This window comes from Emys orbicularis, chromosome 5, assembly GCF_028017835.1.
Source record: "Emys orbicularis isolate rEmyOrb1 chromosome 5, rEmyOrb1.hap1, whole genome shotgun sequence".
In the NCBI taxonomy this organism is placed as follows: Eukaryota; Metazoa; Chordata; order Testudines; family Emydidae; genus Emys; species Emys orbicularis.
The window spans coordinates 40,116,727-40,130,752 of record NC_088687.1 but is presented as its reverse complement, the minus strand read 5'-3'; positions in this window follow the sequence as shown (position 1 = coordinate 40,130,752).

The following is a 14,026-nucleotide window of genomic DNA, read 5'->3' as shown; positions in this document are numbered from 1 at the left end:
TAACTTGGTCTACAGCTCAACCATAATAAATCATATATTTATTTGCCAGTATTACAGGGTCTGATGCGTAGAATTTGTATATCCTGTCACATGCAGATATGATTGCCCTTCTAGAGCAACTACCAGTATTCTTCATAAATCATATGACACCTAATGCTCTTACCCTGCTATTTATATTGTACATTTTAGTGTGTTCTTACTGAAGCCACTTCTGTTTCAATAAGGTTCTAAATTTCTCACTTGAATAACACAACATAATTAAGACAACAAAAATGCGGCTATTTCTCAAACTGCCAATATTTTGACAAGATATGAGAGCTGATTTTGTTTCTAAATGGCAATGCTGAAATTAAGATTGATGTGTATGTATTAAAAGAAAATAACTTTGCAATAGGTTTTAATTGTATCACTTAAATTCTTAAGTATTTCAATTTTATATTCATTCAGGTTTTTGCATAATTAATTTGCAGATTTCCAGAATGCATTAGGATGTAACTTCTAAATGGATGGGTGGTTATTAATGGATGATGGAAATATATTATTCATTATTTTTGGTTGCCATTGTAAAATTGCATTGAGTAGTTTTGAATAAATATTAAATTCAACATCCTATTCTGAATTCAAAGGCAAAACACATTCTAAGTAATAACTTTTGTTGAGGTATAAAAGACTATGGGTCCATAAACACTGCAGAGCACAGTGCAAGGACTGGTCAGTGTCCCAGGATGTACTGTCCCTTTAATAACAATCTTCGGCCAATATAGGCCTGTTCTAAAGGAAGTAGACAGACCATGGGGAAGATGGTTGAAATCAGGAAGGGCTGTAAGGAATATTGATTGGGCCCAAAGAGATCTAAGGAAGAGACTGTTTAGCGTAAAGAGGGCTGGAGGACTACTGAGGTTGGGAAGGACTGGAAGACTCTTCAGCTGTGTTCATTTTCTCCCCCCTCCCCCCCTTGCTGGAAGATCACCTTTGAGGGGATGCTAAGGCAGCAACTACATCTCCCCACCACGGAGAAAAGCTGCTGTTATAGATACTCACATGCGATATTTATATTCCCAGGGGTAGATCTGCTGATGTGCTGGGGGCAAAGAGGTAGAGTGGAACAGTATAAAGTGCATAATGTTTACCAAAGGGCAAGATTGCCTGTTCTGATTTCTTGAGCATACAACTGGATACTTGAGAGCCTGAATACTTGGAAGGTAGTCTGCCTTTATAATGAATAGGTGTACTAGAGAGAGAGGGAACTTTATGTTCTGGTCTTGCTCAGGGAGCTAACCCGAATCAGCTGTGCTATAGCAGCCCCAAACACTTGAGTCCAGAAATTGCCTGGTATTTCCAATTTCCCGGGTTCACATTGATTGGAACAAGGCTTAATATAGATTAAATTTCATAGTGGAGAGTGCAAGTGCCAATTCTACAGGATATGAATGTGTGCCAGCCCCATGACTGGCAGTCCATATGAATGTTTGCCCTCCTGTCATCCATGTGGGAAGTATATCCTATATTTCCTTTTCTTTCCAGTTACAGCTGGTCAGAATCACATATAACATTCTAGCAAAGAAGGCAGGGCAAGTTCTTGTACATCTCCTTCCACACTTCATTTTGGCCTTCTTTATCAGAATCGGAGATGAATAGAAATAGAATGGCACTGCAGGGAATATACTGATAGATCACTTGTTTGACTTCCTGGGGAAACAATCTAAGGAACACTAGACTTATACTGAATAAGTGATAAGAATAATAGAATCAAAGAGCCTCATAACCAGAAGCACTTTTTAATCATTTACGTTACACAACCTTCTTTAACGAATGAAGTATCCTCCTTGTGGTAATTTTATCCCTTCAGTAATCTCTTCCAGAGGGCAGCCAAATATTTGCATGAACTGTGGTTTTCTGGCTAAATATCTAATCAAGTAGTTCAGTATATGCATAATCAAATTAGGATGTCCTTCAGAAGTACTCCATGTGAATGATGGCCTTAATGCTTGGTTTGCAGCAAAAGGCTTTTTACTCGTAAGTGGTTTGTATAGACTGCCACAGTCCTTTATGGATGCAGCCCTTCTTGTTTAAAAAATATGGTATTTTCCTGAAATGTAAGTTTTCTGTCTTCTTTCTTTCCACACCATCTATTATGCTCTTCTCTCTCTTCCCCTTTTTGCTTCTCTGAACTGCAATTTGCAGTTTTTCTACAATCTCCAGACATCTTCTAGAGTTGCAATGGGCCTGAAGACTCCTGGGAACCTATGTAAGGGCCATGATGGGGCTGAAAGATCTGTTCTGGACTCATGTTAGTGTTCTAGTTCAGAAAGGGCTAGATGTTTACTTCTTGTAAGGGGTCTCCAGACCTGGGGGGAGGCTTCTGACAAACTAATGAAACCTACTATATATTACCACACTAAAAAAGCCCAGTAAAACATATTTAACACCTCAGAGTACTTTGTTTTCTAATCTTACCCAGTCTGCCAACATTATCTGCTACTTCTAACTCAACAACTGTCTACCACTCTGTCCTGTTGCTATCACCAAAGCTGGACAGGGGCTCTGAAACCGAGGAATCAATAGCAACCCCTGTTGAACATATATAGGTCTGGCACTGAAGGATACAGAAAACTAGTTAAAATGTGACTGATAAGGCGAAACAGTCGGGAAAGGGATAAAGGTTGACTGCCTGTCCCAGGATTTAGTATGGGATTGAAAGAAAGGGTATGTCCTCTTTCTGAGGCTGAGAGGTGCAAAGGAAAGTCCTCTGTGGATAGCAGGCTTCTTTGGTCAGGGACATCTATTTTGTTGTTACTCCTAACAGATAAAGCACAACATGAGGTACTAGTTAATGTCTGCTAGAGATCACCAAATCATACTAAAAAACAGGGTAACTGGCTCCTTAGGCACATGCCTATAATGTGTATGGGGAAAAGCTGTTACTAGGATGGACTTCAATTTAAGTGACGTGCTGGTGCTCTCAGACTGTAAGTACTAAAAAGTTAGTGGAATTTCTAAAAATTAGATGACAATTTCCTAATTCAAAGCTTGCATCCAACACAGGTTAATTCTATAATAACCTCATCTTGAAAGGTGAAGAAGAATTGGTTACAGAACTAAACATTAGTGGTTGCTTAGGAGCAAGTAACCATGACTACTTCACATTTATTATGTGCAAACAGAATAAAGTCCCAACTACTTTGTGTGTGTGTAATATATATATATATATATATATATATATATATATATATATATATATATATATATATATATATATATATATATAAAGAGAGAGAGAGACCCCCAGACCTTAAAAGGGCCAGTTTCATAAAGGTGAAAACAATTAAGCTAAATCAGTTGGGAGAGACTTTAAACAGATTTTTTTTTTTTTAAATTGTCAATTACACTGCTCTACAGCCAAAATGCTTCTGAAATAAATGTAGTCAAACTTTACTAAATCTGGGTCACTGAGAACGAAAATGATGCTTAAAATTGTTGATTGGCTCTAGTTTTCAAGATATGCTATTGGGTCAGTATATACGACCCTTGACTTGGGAATGGCGGAGGATAAGTGAGTTATAAAGGGAAGGGATCTCAATTTAAACCAGAAATGACTAAAATACATCTTTGACTGGATCTATGAATAAATCTATGACTGGGTTTGGACAGTACTTGCTTTTTAGGCAAAACAATGAATGATGCAATCTGAAGCTGGTATTGCGTCATACATGCTATGAATTGCATCATGTTATTCCTAGAAGTCATGGATGATGCAATCATAACGAAGCTTACATCACTCTGCTGAACAAATTGCCCTATATCAGCTCTAGAAATCATACAGTGTCGTGCTCTCTTATTTGTCAGTGTTTGATTTTGCAAAGGGACACATTTCTGTTTAGCCAAAGTGAGCAAAGATGCCTCGTACTTGTGTGAACAGTGCAGATAACTTCTGCTATGTTTGTGGTGAAGTGACTTTTGCATCACAAAAGCGCAGTATAACCACTATGGTTAAGAAAGCCTATCACCTTTATTTTGGCTGCAAAATTGGAGATCAGGACAAGAGGTGGGCCCCACACATATGCTGCAACACTTGTGCAACAAATCTTCGCCAGTGGTTGAACAGGAAAAGGAAATCTATGCCTTTTGCAGTGCCAATGATTTGGAGAGAGCCAACAGATCATACCAGCAATTGTTACTTCTGCATGGTGCCTCCAGTTGGGAAAGGTGTGTCAAAGAAGAAAAAGTGGACTGTGCATTATCCAAACATTCCACCAGGTATACGCCCAGTACCCCACGGAGAAGGTCTGCAGGTTCCTGATGCACCAGAATCATTCTCACTTGAGTCAGACGAGGAAGAGGATGAAACTTCTGGTCCTGAACCATCAATGTCACAGGACCCACATTTTCTCCCATCCTCCTCCTCTGAACCACACCTCATAACACAAGGTGAACTGAATGACCTTGTCAGGGATTTGGAACTACCCAAGAGTAAGGCAGAGCTGTTGGGCTCCAGACTACAGCAGTGGAATCTCCTGGCAGGTGATGTTAGGGTTTCCATGTTCCGTGACCGTCAAAAGGATCTTGTCCCATTCTTCTTCATGGAAGGTGATCTTGTAGCCTGCAACAACAAAGATGGTGTGATGGCAGCCCTCAACATCGTTCACGATCCAGATGAGTGGAGACTGTTCATTGATTCATCGAAGACGAATCTTAAAGCTGTTTTACTGCATAATGGCAATGTTTTGCCATCAATTCCAGTTGGTCATGCAGTCCATATGAAGGAAACCTATGACAACATGAAACAACTTTTGAGGTGCATAAACTATGACCAACATCAGTGGCAGCTTTGTGGCGATTTGAAGGTTGTTGCTCTCTTGCTTGGTTTGCAGTCTGGATACACAAAGTACTGCTGTTTTCTCTGTGAATGGGATAGTCGTGCAAGAGATTCCCACTACATCAAGAAAGATTGGCCACTCCGACAGTCATTGGAGCCTGGGAGGAAAAGTGTTCAGCATCCACCACTTGTTGAATCAAGGAAGATTTTGTTACACATCAAGCTGGGTCTGATGAAGAACTTTGTCAAGGCCATTGACAAAACACAAGCAGCTTTCAAGTACCTCCATGGAAAATTTCCAAGGTTAAGTGAAGCTAAGATAAAGGAAGGTGTCTTTGTTGGTCCTCAGATTCGTGAACTTCTTCGAGATGATGCATTTGACCATGCACCGCATGGCAAGGAAAAGACGGCCTGGAAAGCCTTCCAGTTAGTGGCAATAAATTTTCTCGGAAACAACAAGGCAGACAACTACAGGTTGTTGGTGGAAAACCTCCTCAAGGCATACAAAAGCCTTGGTTGCAACATGTCACTAAAGGTGCATTTTTTGCACTCTCATCTAGATTTTTTTCCACCGAACTGCGGAGCAGTGAGCGGCGAGCGATTTCACCAGGACATTGCAACAATGGAGAAACGCTATCAGGGCAAATGGAGCCCATCAATGCTTGCAGACTATTGCTGGACAGTGACAAGAGATGCTCCATTTAATGAATACAAGAGACAAGCCAAGAAGCGCCGAGTAGACACTGAATAGGACTAAACTATGTACAGAATAGTTTTTTGCCTTTTTGTTTCATAATAAATTTTATTTATAACACCCTTTTTTGCTGATTTTTAAAGTGTTACATAAACAGGACAGGTGAAATATTATCATGTAAAGCAACCATAAACACATGAAAAGACCTAGGTTTACAATTTATGATTAAAACTCTACTATCTACACAATATACATAGACATAAAATGTAAAAACTTAAATATCTTAAACAGTAGCCAATCAGTTGTTTTAATTGTCATATTTGAATTCAGCACATCAAAATACATAATAAATAGCACATTTTATCTCTGAGGCAGACGACTTCTCAAAAATTGTAGACCAGTGTTAGTTAAGAACACTTTAGCCTTCTCTTGATTTGTGCCATCTATTATTCTAGTTAAACCAAAGTGGTGTAGAGGAGAGGTGAAAGCAGCTACAGATATTTAAAAAAAATGGAAAAAATGGGACATTATAGCAATGGACATAAATTAGAAACTAGGAATTGTAGAAAACTGATAAGAGAAGAAAATGATGCAAGGAAAAATCTATTGCTGGCAGAATTAAAACAATATAGAGTTTATGTGTATTAGAAACATAAAGAATCCTAACAATGGTATTGGCCCATTACTAGATAAAAATGATAGAACTGTCATTAATACAAAAATGCACAAGTGTTCAATAAATATTTCTCTTCAGGATTTTGGGAGGGGAAATTAATTGATATCAGATGATGAAATATTTTCCATTCCAACTGTAACTCAGGAAAATATTAAACAGCAGCTATCAAAATCAGAAATTTTGAAATCAGGTCCAGGAAGCTCTCTGGACAGTTAATGTTTGTTGTTTGTTTGTTTTTGTTTTTCCGAATAAGTCTTGCAGCAGTGGAGAACTTCCAGAGGACTGGAAGAAAGCTAGTGTTGTACCATTATTTAAAAAGAATAAGTGTGGTGACCCAGTAATTATAAGCCTATCAGCCTGACATGGGCAAAATAACCACTAAAGGTAATAGTTGTATTTGGCAGTGCTGGAATACTGTGTTCAATTCTGGAGTCCAGGAATTAAAGAAGTCTGTTGAAAAACTTGAAAGGGTTCAGAGAAGAGTCACAAGTGAGTGTAATTAGCCATTAGAACAACTTATCAGGGGCTTTCGTGGCATCTCTCACTGATCATTTTTAAATCAAGATTGGATGTTTTTCTAAAAGATGCTCCAATAGGGATCATTTTGGGGAACTTCTGTGGCCTGTGTTATGCAGGAGGTCAGACCACATGATCATAACAGTCCCTTCTGGCCTTATCATATTTGAAACTGAGTCTGAAGAATTGAGCTCTGAGGCAAGAACCCAAAACAGACTCTGGGATGACATTGGCTCTCTCCTCAGCTGATGAGAGAATCCAACAAGTTTCAGTGACATATTAACTATGTCTCAGTACATTAAAAATCACATCCTGAGAAATGGACTTTTCAGTGGCCTCCACAATTACCAGCTATTTGGTAAAGAAATATTGTTTGTTTCATTTGTTACCTTGAAATTCCTTATTTTTATTACAGTAGTAGCATCCTGTTGGAGCATTTATATCTCACTTACCACTCTGTGGTAATTATTAGCAAATATGACTTTATATTGGTGAAAACTGCATATCTGACCATACCTATCTCCTTTAAATAGCAATTTTCATCTGTAGGTCAAAGTACTTTAAAAAGTAGAAGAAGTATCAGCATTTTATAGATGGGGAAACTGAGACACTGAAGAGGGAAGTGAGTTTCCCAAAGTCACCCAGCTAGGGCAGTGACAGGAATAGAACCCAGGCTTCCAGTCCAGTGTTCAGTCTGTTAGGTGACACTGCCTCAACTCTCGTCGACATACAACACAGTATTTTACAGCAAAAGAAAAAAAAATGACTGACTGTATCCATGAATGTGAAGAGATGCAAAAAGGCTCTTTGTGAATACACAAGTTCAGAGTCTTTTAACTAGAACTACAAGTTTGAATTCCAGATCCACCTCTACTTTTTTCTGATGGAAGTCCTGGTTCTTCCATGTGGCCTGCTTTTAAAAATGTGAATATAAAATAACAATGTCTATTTTCTTGTAGTTATTGACCACTGGCTTATTTGCTAAATGGGTGTTAGCCCTATGGCAGCGATACCCAAACATTGTAGCATTTGCTGTTGGACTTGAGCTGACTAGTCAGGTGATGCTAGTCTCTCATTCTTGTTTCCATCTATTGCATTGAAGTCAAATACATTTAGGGTCAGAATAGCATTTATTTTCTATGTCTGCACTTTCTGTAGCTGCCACTGGATATTCATTCAGTTACCAATAAGAAATAAGGTTAGTCCATGTGACTGAAAGTGAGGGCCAGTGATCCTTGAAACAATCTCCCTGCTAAGCTCTTGTATCCATTGTGGGGGGGGGGGAAAGCTTGGGAATCGCTGCCCTAGTGAGATGTGCCACAGCAATAAACTGACTAATCAGTATACCCTGTATAATAAAATGAAATGGATGTAGAGCTCATGTCAGACAATAACAAATGGCCTACACCATTTACATTTCACACACTGCCAGCCAATATTCTTCAACTATCTGAGAGTTCTCTCCTCTTGTCCTCGGTTTGGCAGAACATCTGGCTGGAAAACAATTTCCTTACAGATGGATAGGCCCCCAATTTTTAAGATAGAATGTGGTGTTACTGCTGCTCTTGCAAATATGCAGTCTGTTACAGTAGGTAATGAAAAATCCATCTGTCCAATGCAGTAAGCTCCCACGAAAGCAGCCTTGCATAAAATTTCATACTCTCCCACTTATGCTTTAATAAAGAAATAAGCAGCAGCAACATAATTCCTAAATACGTCTCAATTCCCAAGAACCAAGAAAATCAGAGTGACCAAATGTAGCCCAGAGAAGCAAATCATTCACTTAAATGAGACGTTCTGATGAAAAGAATTGTTCAGTGGAGGGGGAGTGAAGAGGATGAACTATGAGGTCTAATCTAATGTTTATTAACTACTAGTCAATGTGCTCCTATTCTTTGAATCTATCACAACTGAGTAAATGATGCCAAGTCAGTTCTTGTCAAGTACGTCACTTAAAGAAATAGCTTGGCTGTTAATATATAGAATACGATTCATGCAAAAACATGGAAGTGATTATCTGTATGAAATGAATGAATATGCCCCACTGGTAAAATCTCATTCTAAGGTGTGACTATTTCTACAAAACATATCTTCTTCAGCCTGGGGACTCAAGGTAACCAATGCTCTTAGGAGAGGGTTGGATCTAGGATTAACAATGACCCTTCCAAAGAGATATCAAGACAAATAATGAGTGGCACAAGAAGCTCTTCCCTAAAATCCCATGGCCCCGAAAGAATACAAAGCTAAAAATACAAATAGTAAGAGGTGAAGAAGGAAAAAAAAAGGGGGTTAATTCATTGGCTGCAATGGAGTTATACTAAGGATAAATTGGTCCAGTACCTTTTCATATAAGTCAGTATTAGGTCATGGGTATCGAGCATCATCCTCAGCTGTAATCTGATTGGCCTCTGGAGTCTATTTGTCACAGACATGCTCCAGGTGATAATGGAGGGTAGCTAGAGCTCATTAAACAAAAAAAGATCCCAGTGTCCACTGGGTCAAATGATGCCTAACTAGTCAAATGCAACTCCATTGACTTACACACTGATTTACATTAGGGGTGCATTGAGCCCATTATCCTCCTTAATGGACAATGAAGTTGATGGAAGTATGAAGGACAATAAAATATTTTATTCTCCTCTCTCTCCACTCTCTTTCAACTGTAATTAAATAACAAATCCTGTGAGTTTTATTGTGCAAAGGTAGAAGCAGCTCTATTGCTGAAAAGAACTAGGAGTGAACTTAAATGTCCCAATAGTCAGTTAAGAGCAAACTAACTGCCTCTGATTTTTAACCTCTGTACCCGTGTCACTTCTTTTCTCTGTACCTTCCAAGTATTCTCTTTAAAGCATCTCAGTTTGGTTGATGGAAAGTTTTACTTTTAAATACTGCATCAGGAGGGTTAAGATAGCTCCTAGTTCAGTCTTTACTAGTTGAGTTAGAAGCAAACCAGTTGCCTCTATAATGCAGTTGCCTGCTACATCTAGGCTGCACAGGGAAACAGCTGGTTCTATTCAGTCTCATCATTAAGGTGATACTCAAGGGTCATTCAAGAACGGATTTTAAGTGTGGTGCTGCTTTGGAGAGAGAAAATAGCTTGAGAACAGGATACTAGGGAGTTTCTCCATTGTTTTTGCATAAAAAGGAAAAATGAATAGATCTGACAGCACACAAATTTCTGGCATATTGGGTTTATTGTGGACTATGTTGGAACCTTTTTAACCTTGGCAGCATCTCTAAATACGAAAGACATTGAGACAATGAATATAGAATTTAATAATGTCATTTCTACAGTACCATGGTTTATTGCTATATTCAGTTGGTGTTTTAACATCCAAGTTCTATGGAGACTGGAAACCAGTATTGCAAAAAAATAAAATCTATTTGAATAGAAGAGGGAGTTCATTATGAGTAACCTTCTCTAAGAAGCAAAAGACAGGATGACAAAGGCCTCTATTTAGAAGAACAGACCCAAGCAAAATATAATTTTAATGTCCAAAATATTGTAGGCCTCTACAGTAGACCACCAAAATTGGAAGAATAGATGGATGAGTCATTTTTTAGAACAAATAACAGAAATCTCCAGAAAAATAAGACCTGGTAGCAATGGGAATTTCAAGTCCCAGACATCTGTTAGAAAATTAATACAGAAATTCAAAGTGTCCAATAAGTTCTTGGAATATATTGGGGACAACTCTATATTTCCAAAAGTGGAGGAAGTAACAAGGGAGACAGCCACTTTAGACTTAATTCTGACTAACAGGAAGGCATTGGCTGTGAATCTGAAGGTTGAAGGCAATTTGGGTGAAAGTGATCATGAAATGATAGATGTCATGATTCTAAGGAAAGTAAGGATAGAGAGCACCAGAATAAGGACAATGAACTTCAAAAAAACAGACTTCAACAAACTCAAATAACTGGTAGTTAAGGTCCCATGAGAAGAAAATTGAAGAGAAAAAGGAGTTCAGTTTCTCCAAGAAAAAATACTAAACGTGCAATGGCAAATTAGCTTGATGAAAAGGAAAGATGGGAAGAACAGTTGAGGCCAATATTCCTCCAGCAGGAGCTCTTTAATGACCTGAAAAGGAGTCCTACAAAAAGTGGAAACATGGAAAAATTGCAAAGTATAAATGCAAAAGAATAGCAGAAGCACATAGGGACAAAATCAGAATAGTTAAAGCACAAAATAAGTTGCACCTGGCAAGGGACATAAAAGGCAGTAAGAAGAGGTTCTGTAAATATGAGAGGGGGAGAGAAAGACAAAGGAAAGTGAAGGTCCTGTTAGCAGGGAAGGAGAGCTATTAATGGATGACATCAAGAAGGCCAAGGTGTATAAATGCCTTTTTTGTTTCAGACTTTACTAAAAAGGTAAGTGGAGATCAAATATAATTAGTATTAATGACAAGGGGGAAGGAACATAAGTCAACAGAGGGGAAAAACAGGTTAAAGAATATTTAGCAATTAAATGGTTTCAAGTCAGCAGGTCCTGATGAAATTCATTCTAGGGTACTTAAGGAACAAACTGAAGCAGTCTTGGAACTGTTAGGGATTATCTCTAAGAACTTATAAGATCCCAGAGGCTTGGAGAGAGACAAACATAGTACTTTTCTTTTAAAAGGGGAACCAAGAAGATCCAGGGGATTAAGGCCAGTTGGCCTAACTTCACCACCTGGAAAGATACAGCAACAAATTATTTTAACAATCAATTTGTAGGCACCTAGAGGGTAATAGGGTTATAAGGAATAGCCAGCATGCATTTGTCAAGAACAAATCATGCCAAACCAAACTAATTTCCTTCTTTGACAGGGTTACTGGCCTAGTGGATGGGGTCGTTGCAGGAGACATGATAAATCTTGATTTTTAGTAAGGATTTTGACCTTGTCCCACATGACATTCTCATAAGCAAACTAGGAAAATGAAGTTGAGATGAAATTACTATAAGATGGGCGCACAACTGCTTGAAGGATTGTTCTTAAGGAGTACTTATTAATGGTTCACTGTCAAACTGAGAGGACATAAGGGTGAGGTTCTCTCAGCGGTTGGTCCTGGGTACAATACTGTTAATATTTTCATTAATGATGGATAATGGAGTGGAGAGTATGCCTATCACATCTGCAAATGATATTAAGCTGGGAGGAATTGCTAGTACTTTGGATGATAGGATTAAAATTCACAACAATCATGACAAATTGGAGAACAAGATGAAATTCAATAAAGATAAGTGCAAAGTACTACACTTCAGAAAGAAACATCAAATGCATAACTACAAAATAGGGAACAACTGGCTAGGTTGTAGTACTGCTGAAAGGCATGTGGGGTTGTAGTAATAACCCATTTTCAGTTTGTGAAGTGTGATGCATTTGTGAAAAAGGCTAATATCATTCTGGAGTGTTAACAGGAGTGTCATATGTAAGGCAGGAAGTAATTGCCCCACTCTATTCTCCACTTGTGAGGCCTCACCTAGAGTATTGTGTGCAGTTCTGGACTCCACACTTTAAGAAAGTTGTGGATAAATTGGAGAGAATCCAGAGGAGAGCAACAAAAATGATAAAAAAAATTTAGAAAATCTCATCTATGAAGAAAGATTTTAAAAATTGGGGATGTCTAGTTTTGAGGAAAAGAAGACTGAGGTGGGACATGATAGTGGTCAAACATGTTAAGGGTTGTTATAAAGAGGACAGTGATCAATTGTTCTCCATGTCCACTGAAGGTAGGACAAGAAGTAATGGGCTTAATCTGCAGCAAGGGAGAGTTTTAGGGTAGATATTAGGACAATTTTTATAATTATAAGGATATTTAACCTCTGGAATAGGCTTCCAAGGGAGTTTTTGGAATCCCTGTAATTGAACGTTTTAAGAACAGGTTAGACAAACACCTGTCAGGGAGGGTCTGGGTACACTTGGTCTTGACTCAGCAGAGAAGGCTTAGGGTGACCAGACAGCAAGTGTGAAAAATCGGGACGGGGTGGGGGGTAATAGGAGCCTATAGAAGAGAGAGACCCAAAAATCGGGATTGTCCCTATAAAATCAGGACATCTGGTCACCTTAAGGAAGGCTGGACTTGTTGACCTCTTGAAGTCCCTTGCAGCCCTACATTTTTATGATTCTGTGGCTATTCAGCTGGGTTGCAAAATGTTACATATGCAGTGTAGTTGTAGCTGTGTCGGTCCCAGGATATTTGAGAGACAAGATGGGTGAGGTAATATCTTTTTATTGGACCAACTTCTACTGGGGTGAGAGAGCTCAAAAGCTTTTCTCTTTCTCCCACAGAAGTTGGTCCAATACAATATTATTTCACCCTTCTTGTCTCTCTACTATGTTATAGTTAATTAGATAAATAATTCACGTAAACATTATTTTTGCTAAGGCGTCCTGGAAAGGTAGCTCTTGCCTCCAACTAGGCTAAGTGGGGCCTGTGGCTGGAAGGTGGAATGTTTGAAAGCATTAGCAACTGATAAGATTAGCCGTTAGACCTGGTAAGCAAAGGAAGGCTTGCTTATATTATGTTGCTCTTTGATCTACTAGAACATAATTTGATGTTTTTGTTTTTTAATTTGCTTCTATGTTGCATATTTTGAGTCTTTATGGAGGAAAGGCATGATGTTAAAGCCAAAATGCCATCTTATGGCTGATGCAGAAAAACTTTGGGACTTGAGATGATGATTAGGATACAAAAATGCAAGTTAGGGAGATAATCTTCAAATGAATGTACTATGAAAGAAATACAATTAAAATATTAAAAGTAATGTGGTATAGTATTTAAATAATTCTTGGTGTTAAAGTAGCATGGAACCTAAAGATAACTGTGTATATATGAAAAGTATCAGATCACTGATTGAATTATTACATACCCTTTCTTTTAGAAAAGCTAATCACATTGCTATCTTTTTTTTAAAATTTTATTTTAAAAAAGTATCTTCTTTCATTCTTACCGCTAAATCATCAAGGTAACCATAGCATGCCAGAAGTAGGATTGCACTATATACAACCTTGGTTAGATCTTATTCTGTATTGTAAATGTCTCTAAATTCTTCTCCTGTGACTAGATGGTTTGCTCCACCATGAGATTGGTTTGGATCAGGCCCCAAAAGAAGCAATCAGAGTCTTTCAATTAACTTTAATGCATTTTGTATCAGTACCATAAAAAGTTACCAAAATTTCCCATACTAGCAACCTAAAAACAAATAGTCTCATTTCTTTCCAACAGTTACACTACTGTAAACTCCTATAACAGCAAAAATCACAGGCACCATAGATTACCATAATAGGCATGTTTCCTTAAACTAAAAGCTTCACCATCTGTTCCCCTCGCTAATTAAGAATGC